The sequence below is a fragment of the Pristiophorus japonicus genome, chromosome 7, assembly GCF_044704955.1.
Source record: "Pristiophorus japonicus isolate sPriJap1 chromosome 7, sPriJap1.hap1, whole genome shotgun sequence".
NCBI lineage: Eukaryota > Metazoa > Chordata > Chondrichthyes > Pristiophoridae > Pristiophorus > Pristiophorus japonicus.
This window is the reverse complement of record NC_091983.1, coordinates 19,668,227-19,691,620: the sequence shown is the minus strand read 5'-3', so window position 1 is coordinate 19,691,620 and position 23,394 is coordinate 19,668,227.

Sequence of the window (23,394 nt, the reverse complement as noted above, 5' to 3'; positions counted from 1 at the left end):
TAGCGGAGCGGAGCCACTCATGGTGATGAAGCATTGGAGACATTTTCAATGGAGATAAACCAGGGATGGAGAGATTTAGCAGGGGCGGAGAGATGGAGCAGGGATGGAGAGATTTAGCAGGGGCGGAGAGATGGAGCAGGGGTGGAGAGATCGAGCAGGGACAGAGAGATGGAGCAGGGATGGAGAGATGGAGCAGGGATGGAGAGATGGAGCAGGGATGGAGTGATGGAGCTGGGAAGGAGAGATGGAGCAGGAATAGACAGAGCGAGCAGGGAAGGAGAGATGGAGCTGGGATGGAGAGATGGAGCAGGGGTGGAGAGATGGAGCAGGGATGGAGAGATGGAGCAGGGGTGGAGAGATGGAGCAGGGATAGACAGAGGGAGCAGGGAAGGAGAGATGGAGCAGGGATGGAGAGATGGAGCTGGGAAGGAGAGGTGGAGCAGGGATAGACAGAGGGAGCAGGGAAGGAGAGATGGAGCAGGGACGGAGAGATGGAGCAGGGGTGGAGAGATGGAGCAGGGATGGAGAGATGGAGCAGGGATGGAGTGATGGAGCTGGGAAGGAGAGATGGAGCAGGGACGGAGAGATGGAGCAGGGGTGGAGAGATGGAGCAGGGGTGGAGAGATGGAGCAGGGACAGAGAGATGGAGCAGGGATGGAGAGATGCAGCAGGGATGGAGAGATGGAGCAGGGATGGAGTGATGGAGCTGGGAAGGAGAGATGGAGCAGGGATAGACAGAGCGAGCAGGGAAGGAGAGATGGAGCTGGGACGGAGAGATGGAGCAGGGGTGGAGAGATGGAGCAGGGATGGAGAGATGGAGCAGGGACGGAGTGATGGATCTGGGAAGGAGAGATGGAGCAGGGATAGACAGAGTGAGCAGGGAAGGAGAGATGGAGCAGGGATGGAGAGATAGAGCACGGATAGACAGAGGGATCAGGGAAGGAGAGATGGAGCGAGATGGAGATGGAGCAGGGAAGGAGAGATGGAGCGAGATGGAGAGATAGAGCAGGGATAGACAGAGGGAGCAGGGAAGAAGAGATGGAGCGAGATGGAGAGATGGAGCAGGGGCGGAGAGATGGAGCAGGGAAGGAGAGATAGAGCAGGAATGGAGAGATAGAGCAGGGACAGAGAGATAGAGCAGGGATAGACAGAAGGAGCAGGGAAGGAGAGATGGAGCGAGATGGAGATGGAGCAGGGATAGAGAGAGGGAGCAGGGATGGAGAGAAGGAGCAGGGATGGAGAGAGGGAGCAGGGATGGAGAGATAGAGCAGGAATGGAGAGAGGGAGCAGAAATGGAGAGAGGGAGCAGGAATGGAGAGAGGCAGCAGGGATGGAGCGATGGAGCAGGGATGGAGGGAGGGAGCAGGGATGGAAAGAGGGAGCAGGGATGGAGAGATAGAGCAGGGACGGAGAGATGGAGCTGGGACAGAGAGATGGAGCAAGTATTAAAAGAGAGAGATTGATCCCCAAGCATGCAAAGAAGGTAAGAAGTGTGGCAGTATGTTTTCAATAGCAGCTATGCTGCCTTCTCCACAATAGTCAATGATTTAAAGATGAGCACACATTGTAAAATATTAGCAAGGGACATAGAAGCATGTTTAGTCTTGATTTTAATCCTGCCACGAGTGGTGTGGGTGGTGGCTCAGATGGGTGGCAACTTGACCAGCCCACCACAGAGTGAGGCCTGGGAAATTATGGGACTCACCTGCATGCTGGCCATCAGTCTCCAGCTCGTACCCAGCGTGAAGCCTCTGGCTGGAAAGAGGTAAAGAGCGGGATTTGAAGAGCTGGAGGCCACCACCGAGGATTGTGGGTGTGTCGTCAGGACAGCTTGGTCAGAGCTGATGGAGGGAAGCGCGAAGAAGGAGAGGCCCAAGATTGCCTTGTGGGGCCCAGGGGAGCACCCGTGGTCGGTGGTGAAGGGGGGAAGTCCAGAACAGGGGAGGCCCAGCAGGGAGAAAGGGTGACTCAGGTGCCAGCTCCCCGGAGGACTCAGATGCGGACTTCGATGGGGCGGCCGACAGAACAAAGCTGATGGGTATACACAAAGAAATGCCAGGTGCATTGGAAGGCCCATCAGAAAGCCTAAATGCATTGTCAAGGAGCATGATGGAGGAGTCCAATTCCAACTTGCACAGGGCTTTGTGCAGAGCTGGGAGCCCAATGTTTGCAGAATGGAAGAGGTGGGCAAATCCATTAGTGCATTTCTTGACCCAATCATCAGGCAGTGTTTGATGGCCGATGTCTCAGCTTCTATTGCAGCACAAGCAGAAGCCATCCAATGAATGTGTGCTGCAGTGGAAGCTCAGATGGAATTCATGCCGCTCATCTTGATGCCACACAAGCATAGACTGCTGCCATCAAGGCTGAGTTCACCAGTGCTGAAAGGGGCCTGCAGGGTGTCACAGCTGTCCAGCAATCTGTCCTCCGACAGACTACTAGGATTGCTGAGGTGCCGCCCCAAGGGAGTGACAGTGGCTCCGTGGACCAAGAACCTGCTGTTCTCTCTCAGGATGACAGCATTCGTCCTCCCATCATCGCCACTCCGCCAGTGCCCTCGCTGTTGCCTGACAGCCAGCCGGCCCAGACTGTTGCCGCCCGTGCCGAGGTGGTGCAGTCCAAAGCCGAGCCCTCTAGGCCCAGAGCCACTCAAGGTCGTCCTGCGAGGCCACCTGCAGTCTTCCCCATTGAAAGTCAGCAGCCTTCTACTGGGGTTGACAGAAAAAAAGGCACACTGAAGCAGGCACTAACGGAATGCACAAGGGTGATTAGTTGATTTTTGAATTAAATATTTTAATGGTTTGATTCATAATATTGGTTTGGAATGTTTGCTTTGTGGTGGCTTTTATTGTAGCATAGTAGCCAAGAGGATGCTGTGATGGTCAGTAACAGAGGGAAGGTAAGGTGTTGGGACTATTGTTGAATGTAGAATTGGGGTTGCATTCACTGAGCCAATCAAGGACAGCCCAGGCAGAAAGCGTCTGTTTGGATTGCCTCCGCCCTTCTGCTTCCTCCTCCTCCTCCTTCTCTGCCTCCTCAGCTGGTCACTGTATATCCGTTGGCAAGGGCTGTGCCCTCATGATGGCGAGATTGTGGATTACGACAAATCTTGAAACGCACTCTTGTGAGTACTGCAGAGCTACTCCAGAGCGGTCCAGGTAGCGGAAGCATTGTTTAAGGGCGCCAATGGTCTGCTCTATCATATTCCATGACTTTCATTATTTGCATGCTGCCCACGTGTGTTTGGGTTGTGCATCAGAGTCATGAGCCAGGTGGTCAGCGGCTAGCCCTTGTCACCCAGTAGCTACCCTCTGATTTGTCGTGGTGGCTCAAATGTGGATGGTACAGCGGAGTGCTGCAGAATGAAGGCATCATGACTGTTGCCAGGATACCGAGCATTGACCTGCATGATGCATTGCGTATGGGCGCACACCAGTTGGACATTGAGGGAGCGGAATCCCTTCCGGTTGCGATACATCTCCAAGTTCACATGCGGCGCCTACAAAGCGATGTGTGTGCAATCAATGGCACCCTGCTATCCTGACAAAGCCACATGTGATATGTCCTTACTATACAGTATAAATGCACACGAGGCCTATGCTTGAGAGAAGGTCAGTCTGTGACCTGTCCTTTATTTCATAGCTCTCAAGTGATGGAAGTGGGTGGAGCTTCCCCTTTTATATCTGAAGGTCTAGGTTAGGAGTGTCTCCCACAAGTTCACCACCTAGTGGTCAGTGTTCTCACAGTGTACAACTTAGGTCAGATTATACATGGGTTACAATGCTGGTTGAATACATGACAACTTGCTTGCTGCATCTGCTTCTCTCTGGCAACATCCGAGACCTTCCATGCTGCATTTAGACAGCTGGCATGATATGGCCCAGTCTAATTATCTGATCCGACAACTTACGATGGGGTAAGGTTGGGGCTTAAAGGCGAGTAGATGTCCCAGCCAATAAAAGAACACACAGACTTGCTTTCATATAATGCCTTTCAACACATCAGGATGTCCCAAAGCGTTTTATGCTGATGAAGCACTTTTTTGAAGTAAAGCCTCCATCTCCGTTCCCATCGCATGATTATACTCAGAAGTCTCTGGTTTACTGTTGTGTACTTCCAAACGAATACATTATTAAAGACAGAAGCCTTTCTGTCTTCTGCATTGTTTGTTTCGGCACAATTCGACCAAAAGGGACGTAGCCGGCGCAAAAGATCGCGGAATTTCCTGCGCAAATTACGTTCAGCGCAATCTGAGTTTCCTCCATCTTTTGCGCTGATTTAAAAACATCGCACTGGAACCAGCCCCACCCACAAAACAGGCCATGCCCCCAGATCCAATTAATCACCATGGCGAGTTCCTACTAATTGCGCCTGTTTGCGGGCCTTCGAGGAGGCTCGAAGCATTAAACTGGTCGTTTTGGGTGCAAGGACACGAATCGGAATATTTTAAAAGGTTTTGAATGTAATTTTTTTTTTAAAACATTAGTAAGGGACTGACTACCGTACCCGAATCTAACTAGAAAAGGCTTCTGTGTGTTTTTTTACAGGTCATTTTCAGTCACTTACAATCGGGTTACTGACAGGCAATGTTCTCTTTAAGCTGAGCAGCCGCTCTGTAGCTCCCGCGTAGCCGGTTCACTGGCTTTTAAATGGAAAAGCCTCGCATGCGCGGAATTCTGAATGGGCCGCGCAGCCTGTTAAAGGAAAAGGTTCTGTATACTTTTTGAGAAATCTTTTCCAATCATTTTAAAGCAGCTTACTCACAGATGCTGGATTGACACTCTGATTAAAGATGCTCATTTTGTGATAGACCCATTTTCAGCTGTATTAATCAAACTGCACCAGGTTACTGCACTTAAATATATCAAGGAATATCTTTTAAAGCGACGCTGCCGGCGTGCGCTGTTCATGGTAGATTTCGCATTCAGCGATATGCAAATGAGTTTGAGCTTGAACTCAAGTAAAAAAAAAACACTTCTCAAAACGGGCGCAATTTTGGGCACACTTTGCACCCGTTTTGCCGATTGCGTCCAAAGCAGAAACTCTGCCCCAATACCTCCCACTGTTTTGGACAAACTGCAGCAACATAAAACGTTTGCATTTGAAGAAAATAAATTGTGCTAACAAGAACATTTTCTAAGCAAATATTTGATTTTTTTTGTGCTGGTTAAAGGTTTCATTGTCTGGTTTTAAAAAAAGGGATTTGGAAGGCACAAATTGCCGGTCTGGAACTTGATTTTCCTCCTACCATTGTTCAGGCACAGGACAGACATTTTAGGTGATGCATGCTTCACCTGACCAGCCTGTTCTCGAACTCCAAATTTGGTGTCCTGGGCCATTTAGTTTGGTCTGGGAATTTGGCCTTGCACTGGAAAATAGGTCTAGAAACAGGAATGCCTGCTGGCCTCAGGGCCTTCTCGGTACTGCTAGACAATAGCAATGAGAATGCCTACGAGTATCTAATCTACTGTCTCCTTCAATGAGAAGTCAGGCGCTTAAACTTCTTCATCCTTTTTGTCTTATTGATAGGCTCCCTCCCCCCAGACCCTCAGTCAGGTGGGGGATCCATTCACAAGGCTTGACTCGAACTCCATGGGGAGCCCCCAGTGTGGGCGTTCCTCCGACGCTTCTGCCTGACTCAGAAGTCCATCGCATGTACCGATCACTCCATGCATGAAGAAGTGCTTTTTCATCACTCCATCACTGGTGGCTGTACCTTCAGCTGGCTCGGCCCCAAGTTTCTGGAATTCCTTCCCGAAAGCTCTCCACCTCTCTACCCCTATCTCCTCCTTTAAGATGCTTCTTAAAACCTAGCTCTTTGACCAAGCCTTTGGTCGCCACTGCTGTTACATCCTTCTGTGGCTCGGTGTCAAAAATGGGGTTGATAACACTCCTGCTGAAGTGGCTTGGGATGTTTCCTTATGTTAAAGGCGCTATATAAATGCAATTTGTTGTTGTTCTTCACATCAATTACAAATTTGCCTCTTTCCAGTTTCAAGCTGTTCCCCCATCGAACTACTGTCATGGTTTAAAATTCAATTTGACTATACACTCTATTACAATTACTAAGCCCATTTGGTTAACATTTGAATTTATTGAAGGACAAGAGGTTAATAGACTAGACACTTGCTAACAGGCAATGTTAGCTTATCTTTGCATTGCTGACTCAGCCTACCAGTTCCAGAGCTGATGGATGGGCGATGTGCTCTGGCCGTTTCCATCAGTATTCTCAGACGTACAATTACTATTGTACATGAACAAATTCACAAATTCATCCATTACAAAATATCCTTGGGAGGATTAAAACACAATAACATCTTCTCTACTACTTGAAATAAAAACTATTCATTTTATTATGAATTTCACACTTCAGTTGACCAATTACAAAGCAATATTATTCCATTAGTGTAGGATTAAAATTCCCCTAATTGCTACACCTGATTAGCGATAAATATATCCTTTGCGAAGGATTAATGCTTATCTAAGATAATTAATCAAACTGAGTAGTTTCTGTTTCATTGTGAGCATCACCTATCCAACATGTGTCTTTATCCAGCAGCCTCGATTGTTTACAGAACATCTGTCCTTTTATTTCGATATGCACACAGTTCATACAAATCAGAGAATCATACATTCCGGCCCATCGTGTCCGCACCGGCTGACCAAGAGCTATCCAGCCTAATCCTACTTTCCAGTTCTTTGTCTGTAGCCCTGTAGGTTACGGTACTTCAAGTGCATATCCGAGTACTTTTTTAAATGTGACGAGTGATACTGCCTGTACCACCCTTTCAAGCAGTGAGTTCCAGACCCCCACCACTCTCTGAGTGAAAAACATTCTCTACAACTCCCCTCTAATCCTTCTACCAATTACTTTAAATCTATGTCTCCTGGTTATTGACCTCTCTGCTAAGGGAAATAAGTCCTTCCTATGCACTCTATCTACGCCCCTTATTATTTTCGTCATACGAATCATGGAATCATACAGCACAGAAGGAGACCATTTGATCCATTATTGGCTGTACTGGATCTTTGAAAGAGCGATCCAATTAGACCCAAACCCCCTGCTTGTTCCTCATAGATCTGGAAATTTCTTCTTTTCAAGTATTTATCCAATTTCCTTTTGAGAGTTACTGTTGAATCTGCTTTCATCTCCATTTCAGGCAGTGCATTCCAGATCATAATAAATCGCTGCGTAAAAAAATATTTCTGGGGTGAATTTTAACCCCCCCAAAATGGGTGGGTTGAAGTCGAGTGAGCTGCTAAAACATTATAAACCCAATCCCAACCCGCCGACTTCCGGGTTTAACGGAGGCGGGACAAGGAATGAGCAGCCAACCTGCACCCAGAAGGTGTGTTGGTCATTTAATTATTATAATGAGGATGGCAGTCTTCCAGGCTTTCCATCCAAAACTCTGCCCATAACCCTGCCCACCTATGCAACCTACCCCTATCAGGATTGGGGCCCTCACCTCCCCGTGACAAATGTTTTTGTATCATGCCTTTTTATCGCTTATATTTTAAGTAGTGACATTATGAGGGTCATTTTAGTCCAACTCACCTAGCGGGGAATGGAAGGATTAGATCGACTGCCTGTTGAACACCCCGCCCAATTTTACTCTCCATTCACTTCCCGCCAGGCAGTTAGGCTCTAATTACACCCTATATATTTGTTGAGACCTATTTGGTTTGTAATTTGTTTTCATTCATTTTAACTTTCTGCTTATAGATTACAGCTGAAAAGCATTACATGGAATGAAGATTTGTGATCTTGTAGCATAGTGGTTATAGAAACATAGAAACATAGAAAATAGGTGTAGGAGTAGGCCATTCGGCCCTTCGAGCCTGCACCGCCATTCAATGAGTTATTGGCTGAACATGCAACTTCAGTACCCCATTCCTGCTTTCTCACCATACCCCTTGATCCCCCCAGAGGTAAGGACTAAATCTAACTCCTTTTTCAATATATTTAGTGAATTGGCCTCAACAACTTTCTGTGGTAGAGAATTCCACAGGTTCACCACTGGGTGAAGAAGTTTCTCCTCATCTCGGTCCAAAATGGCTTATCCCTTATCCTTAGACTGTGACCCCTGGTTCTGGACTTCCCCAACATTGGGAACATTCTTCCTGCATCTAACCTGTCTAAACCCATCAGAATTTTAAACGTTTCTATGAGATCCCCTCTCATTTTTTTGAACTCCAGTGAATACAAGCCCAGTTGATCCAGTCTTTCTTGATATGTGAGTCCTGCCATCCCGGGAATCATTCTGGTGAACCATCACTGCACTCCCTCAATAGCAAGAATGTCCTTCCTCAAGTTAGGAGGCCAAAACTGTACACAATACTCCAGGTGTGGCCTCACCAAGGCCCTGTACAACTGTAGTCACACCTCCCTGCCCCTGTACTCAAATCCCCTCGCTATGAAGGCCAACATGCCATTTGCTTTCTTAACCGCCTGCTGTATCTGCATGCCAACCTTCAATGACTGATGTACCATGACACCCAGGTCTCGGTGCACCTCCGCTTTTCCTAATCTGTCACCATTCAGATAATAGTCTGTCTCTCTGTTTTTATCACCAAAGTGGATAACCTCACATTTATCCACACTATACTTCATCTGCCATGCATTTGCCCACTCACCTAACCTATCCAAGTCACTCTGCAGCCTCATAGTATCCTCCTCGCAGCTCACACTCCCACCCAACTTAGTGTCATCCACAAATTTGGAGATACTACATTTAATCCCCTCATCTAAATCATTAATGTACAATGTAAACAGCTGGGGCCCCAGCACAGAACCTTGCGGTACCCCACTAGTCACTGCCTGCCATTCTGAAAAGTACCTATTTACTCCTACTCTTTGCTTCCTGTCTGACAACCAGTTCTCAATCCACGTCAGCACACTACTCACAATCCCATGTGCTTTAACTTTGAACATTAATCTCTTGTGTGGGAACTTGTCGAAAGCCTTTTGAAAGTCCAAATACACCACATCAACTGGTTCTCCCTTGTCCACTCTATTGGAAACATCTTCAAAAAATTCCAGACGATTTGTCAAGCATGATTTCCCTTTCAGAAATCCATGCTGACTTGGACCTATCATGTCACCTCTTTCCAAATGCCATCCTTAATAACTGATTCCATCATTTTACCCATTACCAATGTCAGGCTGACCGGTCTATAATTCCCTGTTTTCTCTCTCCCTCCTTTTCTAAAAAGTGGGGTTAAATTGGCTACCCTCCACTCCATAGGAACTGATCCAGAGTCTATGGAATGTTGGAAAATGACTGTCAATGCATCCGCTATTTCCAAGGCCACCTCCTTAATACTCTGGGATGCAGACCATCAGGCCCTGAGGATTTATCGGCCTTCAATCTCATCAATTTCCCCAACACAATTTCCGACTAATAAGGATTTCCCTCAGTTCCTCCTTCTTACTAGACCCTCTGACCCTTTTTGTATCCGGATGCTTATTTGTATCCTCCTTAGTGAATACCGAACCAAAGTACTTGTTCAATTGGTCTGCCATTTCTTTGTTCCCCGTTATGACTTCCCCTGATTCTGACTGCAGGGGCCTATGTTTGTCTTTACTAACCTTTTTCTCTTTACATATCTATAGAAGCTTTTGCAGTCCGTTTTAATGTTCCCTGCAAGCTTCCTCTCGTACTCTCTTTTCCCTGCCCTAATCAAACCCTTTGTCCTCCTCTGCTGAGTTCTAAATTTCTCCTTATGTTATGTTACTGGACTAGTAATCCAGACTAGTGGGTGCTTTTTCCACTCCCCATCTGTTCTTTAGATCACGAGTTTGTTGTTGGACCTCTGCCTTCAGCTATCTGTAGGTCTGCTTTCTTTCACTCGAGTTGTGATGTTGGTTCCAATTCCAAAACAACGACTCTGTCTTTGATGTGAGTGTCCTTGACTCCATCCCACAGCAAGCTACCCATCAGCACCTCGGCGCAATCCCAGTTCGGCATGAGGTTGAAAAGGCCATCCGATCACTGAAAAACGACAAGGCTTCAGGAGCAGCTGGATTCTCGCCGAGGCACTAAAGCCTGGCAGAGAAGCACTATTGATGCAAATCCATGACCACATCTCTCTTATCTGGAAGGAGGAGAGCTAGCCAGGAGATCTCAGAGATGCCGTAATCGTGACCATCTTCAAGAAAGGTGACAAGTCCGGCTGTGGTAATTACAGAGGAGTTTCCCTGCTGTCTGCCGCAGGGAAAATCATCACAAGAATCCTCTTCAATCGCATTCTCCCAGTGGCTGAAGAGCTCCTCCCAGAGTTGCAATGCCACTAAGTTCACAACGGACATGATCTTCACCGCGGGACAAATCCAAGAAAAATGTAGGGAGTAGCATCAACCTCTGTATATGGCCTTCTTTGACTTCACAAAAGCCATTCGACTCTGTCCTTCGCAAATTTGGCTGTCCTCAAAAATTTGACATCATCCTCCACCTGCTTCACTATGACATGCAAGCCCTGATCCACCACTGACCCAATACAAGTGCAGACCGGGGTCAAGCAAGGCTGTGTCATCGCACCAACGCTCGTCTCAATCTTCACCGCTGCAGTGCTCCATCTCACCTTTTACAAGCTCACCACTGGAGTGGAGTTAATCTACAGGACAAGCTGCAAATTGTTCAATTTCCGACACCTGCAGTCCAGATCCAAGGTTGCTCCAACTCTGTCACTGAATTACAATATGCAGATGATGCTTGCATTTATGTACACTCGGAATCCGAACTCCAAACCATCGTTGACACCTTCACTGAAGCGTACGAGAGTCTGGGCCTCACATTAAACATCCGTAAGACAAAGGCACTTTACCAACCTGCCCCCGCCACACGGTACTGCTCCCCGATTATCAAGATCCATGATGAGACCTTGAACAATATGGATCACTTCCCATACCTTGGAAGCCTACTATCAGCAAGGACAGACATCAATGACGAAGTCCAACACCGCCTTCAGTGTGCCAGTGCAGCCTTTGGCCGCCTGAGGAAAAGAGTGTTTGAAGACCAGGACCTCAAACCCGGCACCAAGCTCACGGTCTACAGAGTAGTACTGATGCCCGCCCTCCTATATGCTTCAGAAATATTGACTATGTACAGTAGACACCTCAAAGCACTGAGGAAGTACCACCAACGCTGTCTCTGCCAGATCCTGCAAATCCATTGGCTGGATAGGCGCACCAATGTCAGTGTTCTCTCTCAGGCGAACATCCCCAGCATCGAGGCGTTGACCACACTTGATCAGCTCCGATGGACGGGCCACATTGTCCGTATGTCCGTGACTAGACTCCCGAAACAAGCAGTCTACTCCGAGCTACATCATGGCAGACAAGCTCCAGGAGAGCAGGGAAAACGCTTCAAGGGCACCCTCAAAGCCTTCTTGAAAAAATGTAACATCCCCACCGACTCTTGGGAATCCTCGGCTCAAGACCGCTCAAAATGGAGAAGAAGCATTCGGGAAGGCAGCGAACACTTCGAGTCTCTTAGACAGGAGCATGCGAAAATCAAGAACAAACAACGGAAGGAGCGTACGGCAAATTAAGCACCCCACCCACCCATCCTTCCAACCACCGTCTGCCACACATGTGACAGAGATTGTAGATCCCACATTGGTCTCATCAATCACCTTAGAACTAATTTAATGTGGAAGCAAGTCATCTTCGACTTCGAGGGGCTGCCGGAGAAGAAGAAGAAGAATCCATAGACTTGGACTAATAATCCGGAGACGTGAGTTCAAATCCCACCACGGCAGCTGGGGAATTTACATTCAGTTCATTAAATAAACCTTGAATAAAAAGCTAATATCGGTTATGGTGACCATGTAACTACCAATAGTCATTAAAATCCATCTGGTTCAGTAAGGTCCTTTAGGAAGGAAATCTGCCATCCTTACCTGGTCTGGTCTATATGTGACTCCAGACTCACAGCAATGTGGTTGACTCTTAACTGCCCTCTAAAATGGTCTCACAAGCCCTTCCACTCCACTCCACCGCTGCAGAGAACAGCGGTTCAAGTAGGCGGCTCACCACCACCTTCTCAAGGGCAATTAGGGATGGGCAATAAATGCTGGTCTTGCCAGTGACGCCCACATCCCGTGAATGAATTTTAAAAAGTCAAGCCAAATTATCGCTTACACTTTGAGCACATTCTGAGACGTAGCTGCTCGCAAACATTAGCCATCAGCTGCGCCACTTTCGATTCAGACAGTTGATCTGAGGATATCGATTCCTCCGCCGGATGGGTTGGGTTAAAATCCATCCCCCCTTCCCCCTGCACGCATTTTCCCCGAGGTGTTCGAGTCTGGCAGTGGGGCTTGAACCCCTGACTTTCTGACTGAGGAGCAAAAATGCTAGCACGGAGCCAAGCTGGCATTTTAACGCCTCTAATCAAAGATAGAAAATTGAGCAAAGCAGCCGTCAAAGTTAAAAGAGAAGAGTATTTAAAATTGTGCATGAAGGTGGAACGTGTTGAGGATGCTTTGCGTTTATGTGGAACAAAATGTAACGTGGATGTTGATGTTAATCTTTACACTACTGTGAAGCGTAATGAGAATTATAAATGGTAAATTGTAACTGTGAAAAGTTGCAGGATAATTCCCTGAAGCAACATTTCATTTCAGGGGAAGCTGGAAAAATTCATGTCATGTATCTTACATTCTTATATATAACTGTATCCTAACATGCTATACATGACTGTAATAAGATATGATCTGTAACCACCAGCATACCTTACCACCAGGGATGCACTTGCAAGAGACAGGTATATAAGGACAGGCCTCAGGCAAGTGCAGCATTCCAGAGCTGTGAAATAAAGGTGCAGGTCCAGAGTGACCTTGACTTCACTACATGCCTCGTGTGAATCTGTACTGAGGGGACAGGACTTTACAATGGCGACGAGTTACGGGATTACAGAATCCACAGAATGGCGTACAATGGATCAGATGAAAAGTACAATGCGGGAGACAATTGGGAGGACTTTATAGAAAGGCTCCAGCAAAGCTTTGTAACCAAAGACTGGTTAGGCGACGATAAGGCAGACAAGAGAAGAGCCCATCTCTTGACCAGCTGTGGCTCGAAAACATATATTTTATTGAAGGATCTGTTGGCACCCGAGAAACCAGCAAGCAAGTCGTTTGAAGAATTGAGCACACTGGTAAGAGACCACCTGAAGCCAGCGAGCAGCCTACTCATGGCCAGACACAGGTTCTACAACTACAGACGCTGTGTGGGCCAGAGCATACCCGACTTCGTTGCGGAACTTCGGAAGTTGGCTAGTTTATGTGAGTTCTCCGATGAATTGAGGAGAGAAATGCTGAGAGACTTTTTCATTGAAGGAATAGGCCACGCAGGCATATTCCAAAAGCTCATAGAGACCAAGAACCTGACCTTAGAGGCAGCAGCACTGGTTGCACAGACATTCTTGGCAGGGGAAGAAGAAACGAGGTTGATTTACAATGCAGGTACGACAACTAACGAAATATCGGAACAAGAAGTTCACAGCACTAAACAAGCTGCTACCCCCACACACAGACAAAACTGGGAGAACAGGCTCGCGACAGCAGGCAGAAGCCATCAAGGGCCACAGGAACGGCCATTCAACCCACAATGCGAGCAATCAACTACAAACTGAGAGAAGCTCAAGAGAGATCATCCAGACGCAGCTCATTCTTTGGAAACACTTTGAACAATAGAACAGGTCTGTGCTGGAGGTGTGGGGGTGGGCGCTCGTCAAGGGGGTGTCGATTTCAGCAGGCTGTTTGCAGAAATTGTGAATATACAGGGCATTTGGCCCGCATGTGCAAAAAAACGGCAGCTCGGCTGGTATACGAATCGGTTGAGTCGGAAAGCGGACCAGAAGATGGTGGGGACAGTACCCAGGACACCGATGTACAGCGCGTCAACACGATCAATGGCCGCTGCTCCTACAACAGGACGTCTCCTATAATGATGAGGGTCCTACTCAACGGGATATCTGTCAACATGGAGCTGGATACGGGAGCGAGTCAATCTATCATGGGCGCTCAACAATTTGAACAACTGTGGCCACATAAAAGAGACAGACCAAAACTCACAAGGGTCGACACCAAACTAAGGACCTATACCAAATAAATCAGACCAGTCCTCGGCAGCGCCATGCTCTCTGTCACACACAAAGGGACAGTGAACCGACTTCCCTTGTGGATTGTCCCCGGAGACCCCCGAGCACTGCTGGGGAGAAGCTGGCTGGCAAAACTAAACTGGAAATTGGATGATGTCCATGCCATGTCATTAGAGGAACGGACCTCCTGCTCAACAGTTATAAAGAGATTTGAACATCTCTTTCAGCCAGGTGTGGGCACTTTCAAAGGGGCCAAAGTCAAAATCAACATCACACAGAATGCTAGACCGGTCCATCACAAGGCCAGAGCTGTACCCTATGTGATGAGGGAAAAGATTGAACACAAACGAGACAGGCTTCTGCGGGAAGGCATTATATCACGTGTGGAATTTAGCGACTGGGCAAGTCCCATCGTCCCAGTCATGAAGCCTGATGGATCTGTACGAAGATATGGGGACTACAAATCTACCATAAACAGAGTCTCCCTACAGGACCAGTACCCGCTGCCCAGAGCGGAGGACTTATTTGCCACATTGGCTGGAGGTAAACTTTTCTCAAAATTAGACCTCACATCTGCGTATATGACGCAAGAATTGACCGAGGAATCCAAGCTACTCACCACCATCAACACACATCGAGGCCTTTTCATGTACAATCGATGCCCATTCGGCATCAGGTCGGCAGCTGCCATATTCCAGTGCAACATAGAGAGTCTGCTCAAGTCCATCCCGGGGATGGTTGTATTTCAAGACGACATACTCATCATGGGCAGGGACACCAACTCCCATCTCCGTAATTTGGAGGAAGTACGAAAGCGGCTGGATCGGGTAGGCCTACGAGTCAAGAAATCCAAGTGCCTATTTCTTGCACCCGAGGTTGAATTTTTGGGCAGAAGGATTGCCGCTGATGGAATCCGCCCAACAGAGTCCAAAACCGAAACAATTCGCCTGGCACCCAGGCCCCAGATTGTCTCAGAACTGCGCGCCTTTCTCGGGCTACTCAATTACTTTGGAAACTTTATGCAGAACTTAAGCACGCTGCTGGAGCCTCTCCACGTGCTACTCAGGAAGGGGTGCGATTGGTTTTGGGGGGACGCCCAGGAACACGCCTTCAATAAGGCACGCAACCTTCTGTGTTCCAACAGTGTTTTGACTTTCTTTGACCCAGTTAAAAAGCTAGTTCTCACATGCGATGCGTCAGCGTATGGGGTCGGTTGCATTTTGCAACATGTCAATAGTGCGGGCAAATTACAACCCATAGCTTATGCCTCCAGGTCACTTTCGCAGGCGGAGCGCGGGTACGGAATGGTAGAGAAGGAGGCGCTCGCGTGCGTGTACGGTGTCAAAAAGATGCACCAATACCTTTTCGGGGCCAAGTTCGTGTTAGAAACCGACCACAAGCCCCTCACGTCCCTCCTATCCGAGAGCAAGGCAATAAACGCCAACGCCTCGGCGCGAATTAAACGGTGGGCACTCATGCTGGCATCCTACGACTATACCATAAGGCACAGACCAGGCACAGACAACTGTGCCGATGCGCTCAGCAGGCTACCCCTGGCGACCACGGAAGGGTCTGACGAACAGGACTGTGAGATAGTCATGGCAATCAATGCCTTTGAGTCAACAGGTTCGCCCATGACGGCTCGCCAAATCAGAGCCTGGACGGCCAGCGACCCCACATTATCCTTAGTAAAAAGATGTGTCCTAACCGGTGACTGGGCAGAGGCTCGCGATGCCTGCCCCAAGGAATTAAAACCCTTTCACAGACGCATGCATGAGCTATCACTACAAGCAGACTGCCTGATGTGGGGCAGCCGAGTAGTCATGCCTCTGCGAGGCAGAGAGGCATTTGTCCGGGAGCTCCACCGCGAGCACCCGGGATCGTTCTCATGAAGGCCATAGCCAGATCCCACGTCTGGTGGCCTGGTATTGACGCAGACTTGGAGCTCTGCGTCCGAAGGTGCACCATTTGTGCCCAACTCAGCAATGCCCCCAGGGAAGCTCCACTGAGCCCCTGGCCCTGGCCTACAAAACCATGGTCGCGGGTGCACGTAGACTATGTGGGCCCATTCATGGGCAAGATGTTCCTTGTAGTTGTAGATGCATTTTCAAAGTGGATCGAATGCACCATTTTAAACTCGAGCACAACCTCCACCACTGTGGAGAGCCTCGCAACCATGTTTGCAATGCACGGAATCCCTGACATATTGGTCAGTGACAATGGTCCGTGCTTCACCAGCGCAGAATTCCAAGACTTTATAATTGACCACGGCATAAATCATGTCAAGACGGCACCGTTCAAGCCGGCCTCCAATGGCCAGGCGGAGAGAGCAGTGCAAATCATTAAACAAGGTATGCTTAAAATCCAAGGTCCCACGCTGCAGGGTCACCTGTCACGACTGCTGCTGGCATACAGATCTCGTCCGCACTCACTGACTGGGATTCTCCCCGCGCAACTGTTGATGAAAAGGACTTTAAAAACAATGCTCTCATTAATCCTCCCAGACATGCACGAAATCGTTGAGGCAAAGCACCGTAAGCTGACTGAGTACCATGACAGAAATTTGAGGGGAGATGGAATGAGATAGGGGACAAAGTGTTTGTACTAAACTATGGCAGGGGTCCCAAATGGCTTGCAGGGACAGTAACGGGCAAGGAAGGAAACAGGCTACTGGTAGTACAAATGGATAATGGCAAAACCTGCCGGAGGCACGTAGACCAAGTCAAAAGCAGATTTACCAACAACACTGCGGAACCAGAGGCAGACGACAATGTGGAACTTGCACCACACCTGGTGGACAGACAGAGGGAACAACTGAGGAAAGCCCAGACAGCCCAGGCGAATCAACAACAATCACGCCAATCGAAACAGACAGCCCAGGTGAGATACCAGCAACCACACCCAAAGAAAAACAAACACCAAGGCAAACAACTGAACCACAACTCAGACGCTCCATGAGAGAGCGTAGACCACCTGAGAGACTGAACCGATAAAGACAATAAGACCTTGGGGGAGGGTGATATCATGTATCTTACATTATTAAATATAACTGTATCCTAACATGCTATACATGACTGTAATAAGATATGACCTGTAATCACCAGCATACCTTACCACCAGGGGTGCACTTGCAAGAGACAGGTATATAAGGACAGGTCTCAGGCAAGTGCAGCATTCCAGAGCGGTGAAATAAAGGTGCAGGTCCAGCGTGACCTTGACTTCACTACATGCCTCGTGTGAATCTGTACTGAGGGGACAGGACTTTACAATACGCAAGGGAGAAATCAAGAGAAGGTTATGCTGATAGAGTTAGAAGAGGTGTGGGCAGAGGCTCATGTGGAGCACCAACTGCAGTGGCCTGTTTCGGTGCTGTAGATTCTATGTCATTCTATGAAGCATCAGGCTTTTAACTAAATATAGGCAACATGTAATCTACACGCTATAAAATGTCCCATGTTGATATTTCCAGTATCTTATTTGTTTCAGGCCCAGGTGGTGTTAGATGCCTGGTTGATTGGCACTGCACATTCTTTGAGTGATATTTCCTTTTCTATCTATACGGCACATCAGGGCCCAATGGAACCTGAATCCTGGGCATGTGCAACCCATGATACTCTGACCCTGAAGAGTGACCAACTCTAAAGAAACCTTTGTCCTGGAGTGTCTGCTGTTCGAGTGCTAGTACTTTTGGAGTGTAGTCACTGTTGTAATGTAAGAAACACGGCAGCCAATTTGCAGACAGCAAGCTCCCACAAACAGCAAATGTGATAATGTCCAGATAATCTGTTATAGTGATGTTGGCTGAGGGATAAATATTGGCCGGTTCCCCTGCTCTTCTTCGAAATATGCCATGGCACCTTTTATGTCCACCTGAGAGGGCAGACGGGGCCTTGGTTCAACATGCCATCTGACAGTGCAGCACTCCCTCAGTACTGCACTGGGAGTGTCAGCTTAGATTTTTGTGCTCAAATCGTTTTAATAGAATGAAAAATTGCACGGCTTGTTGTCTGGCTTAAGGCCTATCAATTCATGGAATGTTATTGCATTTATAATCATCCACAAGAGTGACAGCCTTCCCTGTGTAAAAGGCATGAAGTAAACCATTTCATCCAGTCTACTAGCCCAAGTGGTTTTGGATTGCTTTGTCCTCAGGAAGATGAGAGGAGAGCTTACAAAGAAACATATAAACATAGAAATAGTTACAGGAGTAGGCCATTCGGCCCTTCGAGCCTGCACCACCATTCAATAAGATCATGGCTGACCACTCCCTCAGTACCCCTTTCCTACTTTCTCTCCATACCCCATGATCCCCTTAGCCGTAAGGGCCATATTTAATCCCTCTTGAATATATCCAATGAACTGGCATCAACAACTCTCTGCGACAGGGAATTCCATAGGTTAACTACTCTCTGAGTGAAGAAGTTTCTCCGCATCTCAGTCCTAAATGGCCCACCCCTTATCCTAAGACTATGTCCCCTGGTTCTGGACTCCCCCAACATCGGGAACATTCTTCCCACATCTAACCTGTCCAGTCCTGTCAGAATCTTCGATGTTTCTATGAGATCCCCTCTCATCCTTCTAAACTCCAGTGAATAAAGGCCCAGTTAATCCAGTTTCTCCTCATATGACAGTCCAGCCATCCCTGGAATCAGTCTGGTGAACCTTCGCTGCACTCCCTCAATAGCAAGAATGTCCTTCCTCAGATTAGGAAACTAAAACTGAACACAATATTCCAGGTGAGGCCTCACTAAGGCCCTTTACAACTGCAGTAAGACCTCCCTGCTCCTATACTCAAATCCCCTAGCTATGAAGGCCGAAATACCATTTGCCTTCTTCACCGCCTGCTGTACCTGCATGCTAACTTTCAATGACACATGACACCCAGGTCTCGTTGCACCTCCCCTTTTCTTAATCTGCTGCCATTCAGATAATATTCTGCCTTTGTGTTTTTTCCCCCAAAATGGATAACCTCACATTTATCCACATTATACTGCATCTGCCATGCATTTTCCCACTCACCTAACCTGTCCAAGTCACCCTGCAGCCTCTTGCGTCCTCCTCACAGCTCACACCGCCACCCAGCTTAGTGTCATCTGCAAACTTGGAGATATTACACTCAATTCCTTCATCTAATCGTTAATGTATATTATAAAGAGCTGGGGTCCCAGCACTGAGCCCTGCGGCACTCAACTAGTCACTGCCTGCCATTCTGAAAAGGACCTGTTTATTTCCACTCTCTGCTTCCTGTCTGCCAACCAGTTTTCTATCCACGTCAATACATTACCCCCAAAAGCGTGTGCTTTAATTTTGCACATTAGTCTCTTGTGTGGGACCTTGTCAAAAGCCTTTTGAAAGTCCAAATACACAACATCCACTTGTTCTCCCTTGTCCACTCTACTAGTTACATCCTCAAAAAATTCCAGAACATTTGTCAAGCATGATTTCCCTTTCATAAATCCATGCTGACTTGTACCGATCCTGTCACTGCTTTCCAATTGCGCTGCTATTTCATCTTTAATAATTGATTCCAACATTTTCCCCACCACCGATGTTCGGCTAACTGGTCTATAATTCCCTGTTTGCTTTCTCCCTCCTTTTTAAAAAAATGGAGTTACATTAGCTACCCTCCAGTCCAATGGACCTGATCCAGAGTCAATAAAATGTTAGAAAATAACCACCAATGCATCCACTATTTCTAGGGCCCCTTCCTTAAGTACTCTCGGATGCAGCCTATCAGGTCCTGGGGGTTTATCGGCCCTCAATCCCATCAATTTCCTGACGAATAAGGATTTCCTTCAGTTCCTCCTTTTCGCTAGACCCTCGAACCCCTAGTATTTCCGGAAGGTTATTTGTGTCTACCTTGGTGAAGACAGATCCAAATTATTTGGTCTACCATTTCTTTGTTCCCCATTATAAATTCACCTGATTCTGACTGCAAAGGACCTACGTTTGTCTTCACTAATCTTTTTCTCTTCACATATCTATAGAAGCTTTTGCAGTCAGTTTTTATGTTCCCTACAAGCTTCCTCTCATACTCTATTTTCCCCCGCCTAATTAGACCCTTTTGTCCTCCTCTGCTGAATTCCAAATTTTTCCCAGTCCTCAGGTTTGCTGCTTTTTCTGGCCAATTTATATGCCTCTTCCTTGGATTTAACATTATCCTTAATTTCCCTTGTTAGCCACGGTTGAGCTACCTTCCCCGTTTTATTTTTACTCCAGACAGGGATGTACAACTGTTGAAGTTCATCCATGTGATCTTTGAATGTTTGCCATTGCCTATCCACTGTCAACCCTTTAAGTATCATTTGCCATTCTATCTTGGCCAATTCACGTCTCATACCATCGATGTTACCTTTCCTTAAGTTCAGGACCCGAGTCTCTGAATTAAGACTGTCACTCTCCATCTTAATAAAGAATTCTACATATTATGGTCACTCTTCGCCAGAGGGCCTTGCACAACAAGATTGCTAATTAGTCCTCTCTCATTACACAACACCCAGTCTAGGATGGCCAACTCTCTAGTTGGTTCCTCGACATAGTCTAGAAATTCATCCCTAATACATCCAGGAAATCCTCCTCCACCGCATTGCTACCAGCTTGGTTAGTCCAATCTATATGTAGATTAAAGTCGCCCATTTATTGCACACATCCCTTATTTCTTGTTTGATGCCATTCCCAACCTCACTACTACTGTTTGGTGGTCTGAACACAACTCCCACTAGCTTTTTCTGCCCTTTGGTATTCCGCAGCTCTACCCATACCGAATCCACATCATCCAAGCTAATGTCCTTTCTTACTATTGCATTAATTTCCTCTTTAACCAGCAACGCTACCACACCTCCTTTTCCTTTCTGTCTATCCTTCCTGAATGTTGAATACCCCTGGATGTTGAGTTCCCAGCCTTGGTCACCCTGGAGCCATGTCTCCGTAATCCCAATTATATCATAATCGTTAATAGCTGCCTGCACAGCTAATTCATCCACCTTATTACGAATATTCCTCACATTGAGCCACAGTCTTCAGGCTTGTCTTTCTAACACACTTTGTGCCTTTAGAATTTTGCTATAATGTGTCCCTTTTTGATTTTTGCCTTGGGTTTCTCTGCCCTCCACTTTTACTATTTTCTTTTCTATCTTTTGCTTCTGCCCCCATTTTATTTCCCTCTGTCTCCCTGCATAGGTTCCCATCCCCCTGTCATATTAGTTTAACCCCTCCCCAACAGCACTAGCAAACACTCCCCCTAGGACATTGGTTCCGGTCCTGCCCAGGTGCAGACTATCCGATTTGTACTGGTCCCACCTCCCCCAGAACCGGTTCCAATATCCCAAGAATTTGAATCCTTCCCTCTTGCACCACTCCTCAAGCCATGTATTCATCTTAGCTATCCTGCTATTTCTACTCTGACAAACACATGGCACTGGTAGCAATCCTGAGATTACTACCTTTGAGGTCCTACTTTTTAATTTAACTCCTAGCTCCCTAAATTCAGCTTGTAGGACCTCATCCCGCTTTTTACCTATATCGTTGGTACCTATATGCACCACGACAACTGGCTGTTCACCCTTCCCCTCCAGAATGACCTGCAGCCGCTCCGAAACATCCTTGACCCTTGCACCAGGGAGGCAACATACCATCCTGGAGTCTCGGTTGCGACCACAGAAACGCCTATCTATCCCCCTTACAATAGAATCCCCTACCACTATAGCTCTCCCACTCTTTTTCCTGCCCTCCTGTGCAGCAGAGCCACCCACAGTGCCATGAACTTGGCTGCTGCTGCCTTCCCCTGGTGAGCCATCTCCCTCAACAATATCCAAAGCGGTATATCTGTTTTTTGGAGGGAGATGATTGCAGCGGACCCCTGCGCTACCTTCCTACTCCTGCTCTGCCTGATGATCACCCATTCCCCATCTGCCTTTGTAACCTTTACCTGCGGTGTGACCAACTCACTGAACGTGCTATCCACGACATCCTTAGTATCGCGTATACTCCAGAGTGAATCCATCCGCAGCTCCAGTGCCGTCATGATGTCTAACAGGAGCTGCAGCTGGCTACACTTTCTGCACACATAGTCGTCATGGACACTGGAAGTGTCCCTGAATTCCCACATGGCACAGGAGGAACATGGCATGTGTCTGGGCTCTCCTGCCATGACTTAACCCTTAAAATAACCTAATTTGGCAACAATGCCAAAGGTTTCTTACTGACAAGATAAAGAAAAAAGAAAAACTACTCACCAATCAACCAGCCAATCACTTACCCTCTTGGCTGTGACATCACACTTTGTTTTCTTTTCCTCCCAGGTCGGGGAGTCAGCACTGGTGGGGAAAACAAGACAAAGCAACACCTCCCGCTCCCACTTGCCCAAACTCTCCCACTTACCAAACTCTTACCTTTGCACTCTGAGCTGTTGCTGTACTCTGCTTGAAACACATGTCGGAAGGCTCCCTGCAGATCCGCCTGTCCCGAGTCCTGCTCAGCTACCGCACAAGACCCCACTCGCTCACTAGGGTTCCCCCTGCCGAACTGCTCATGAAAAGGACACTCAAAGACAAGGCTCTCTCTAGTCCACCCTGATCTCCATGATCATGTCGAGGGCAGGCGGCATCAACAAAGCATATACCATGATCGTGCAAATTTGTCACATGATATTGCAATCAATGACCCTGTATTTGTACTCAACTATGGAGTTGGTCCCAAATGGCTTGCTGACACTGTCATAGCCAAAGAAAGGAGTAGTGTGTTTGAGGTCAAACTTGCAAATGGACTAACTTGCAGAAAGCATTTGGACCAAACCAAACTGCGATTCACAGACAGCCATGAGCAACCTGAAGAGGACACCACCAACTTCGATCCTCTGATACACACAAGTGGCAACCGACATCACGGTTGACCACGAAGCTAAACCCATCATCCCCAGCAGCCTAACGAGCCCAACCAACTCACCTGCACCTGTGTTTGTACCGAGACGATCGACTAGGGAGTGGAAAGCCCCAGATCATCTCACCCTGTAAATAAGTGTACTATTGACTTTGGAGGGGAGTGATGTTATGTATGCAATCCCTTGTAACCAGCATTCTACCACTATCAGAGGGCACATATGTTGGAGTCCCAAGGAATCCCAACATCCCTTGGGAGCACTGCATATAAGCAGGCCTCCCATGCTGTGCCAGCAATTTGGAGTCAGAATAAAGAGACAAAGGTCACACTTACTCAAGTCTACAGTACCCAGTCACATTGCTTTATTTGAGACTTAACAGGAACCTTCAGGTCAACTGACACAGCAGCA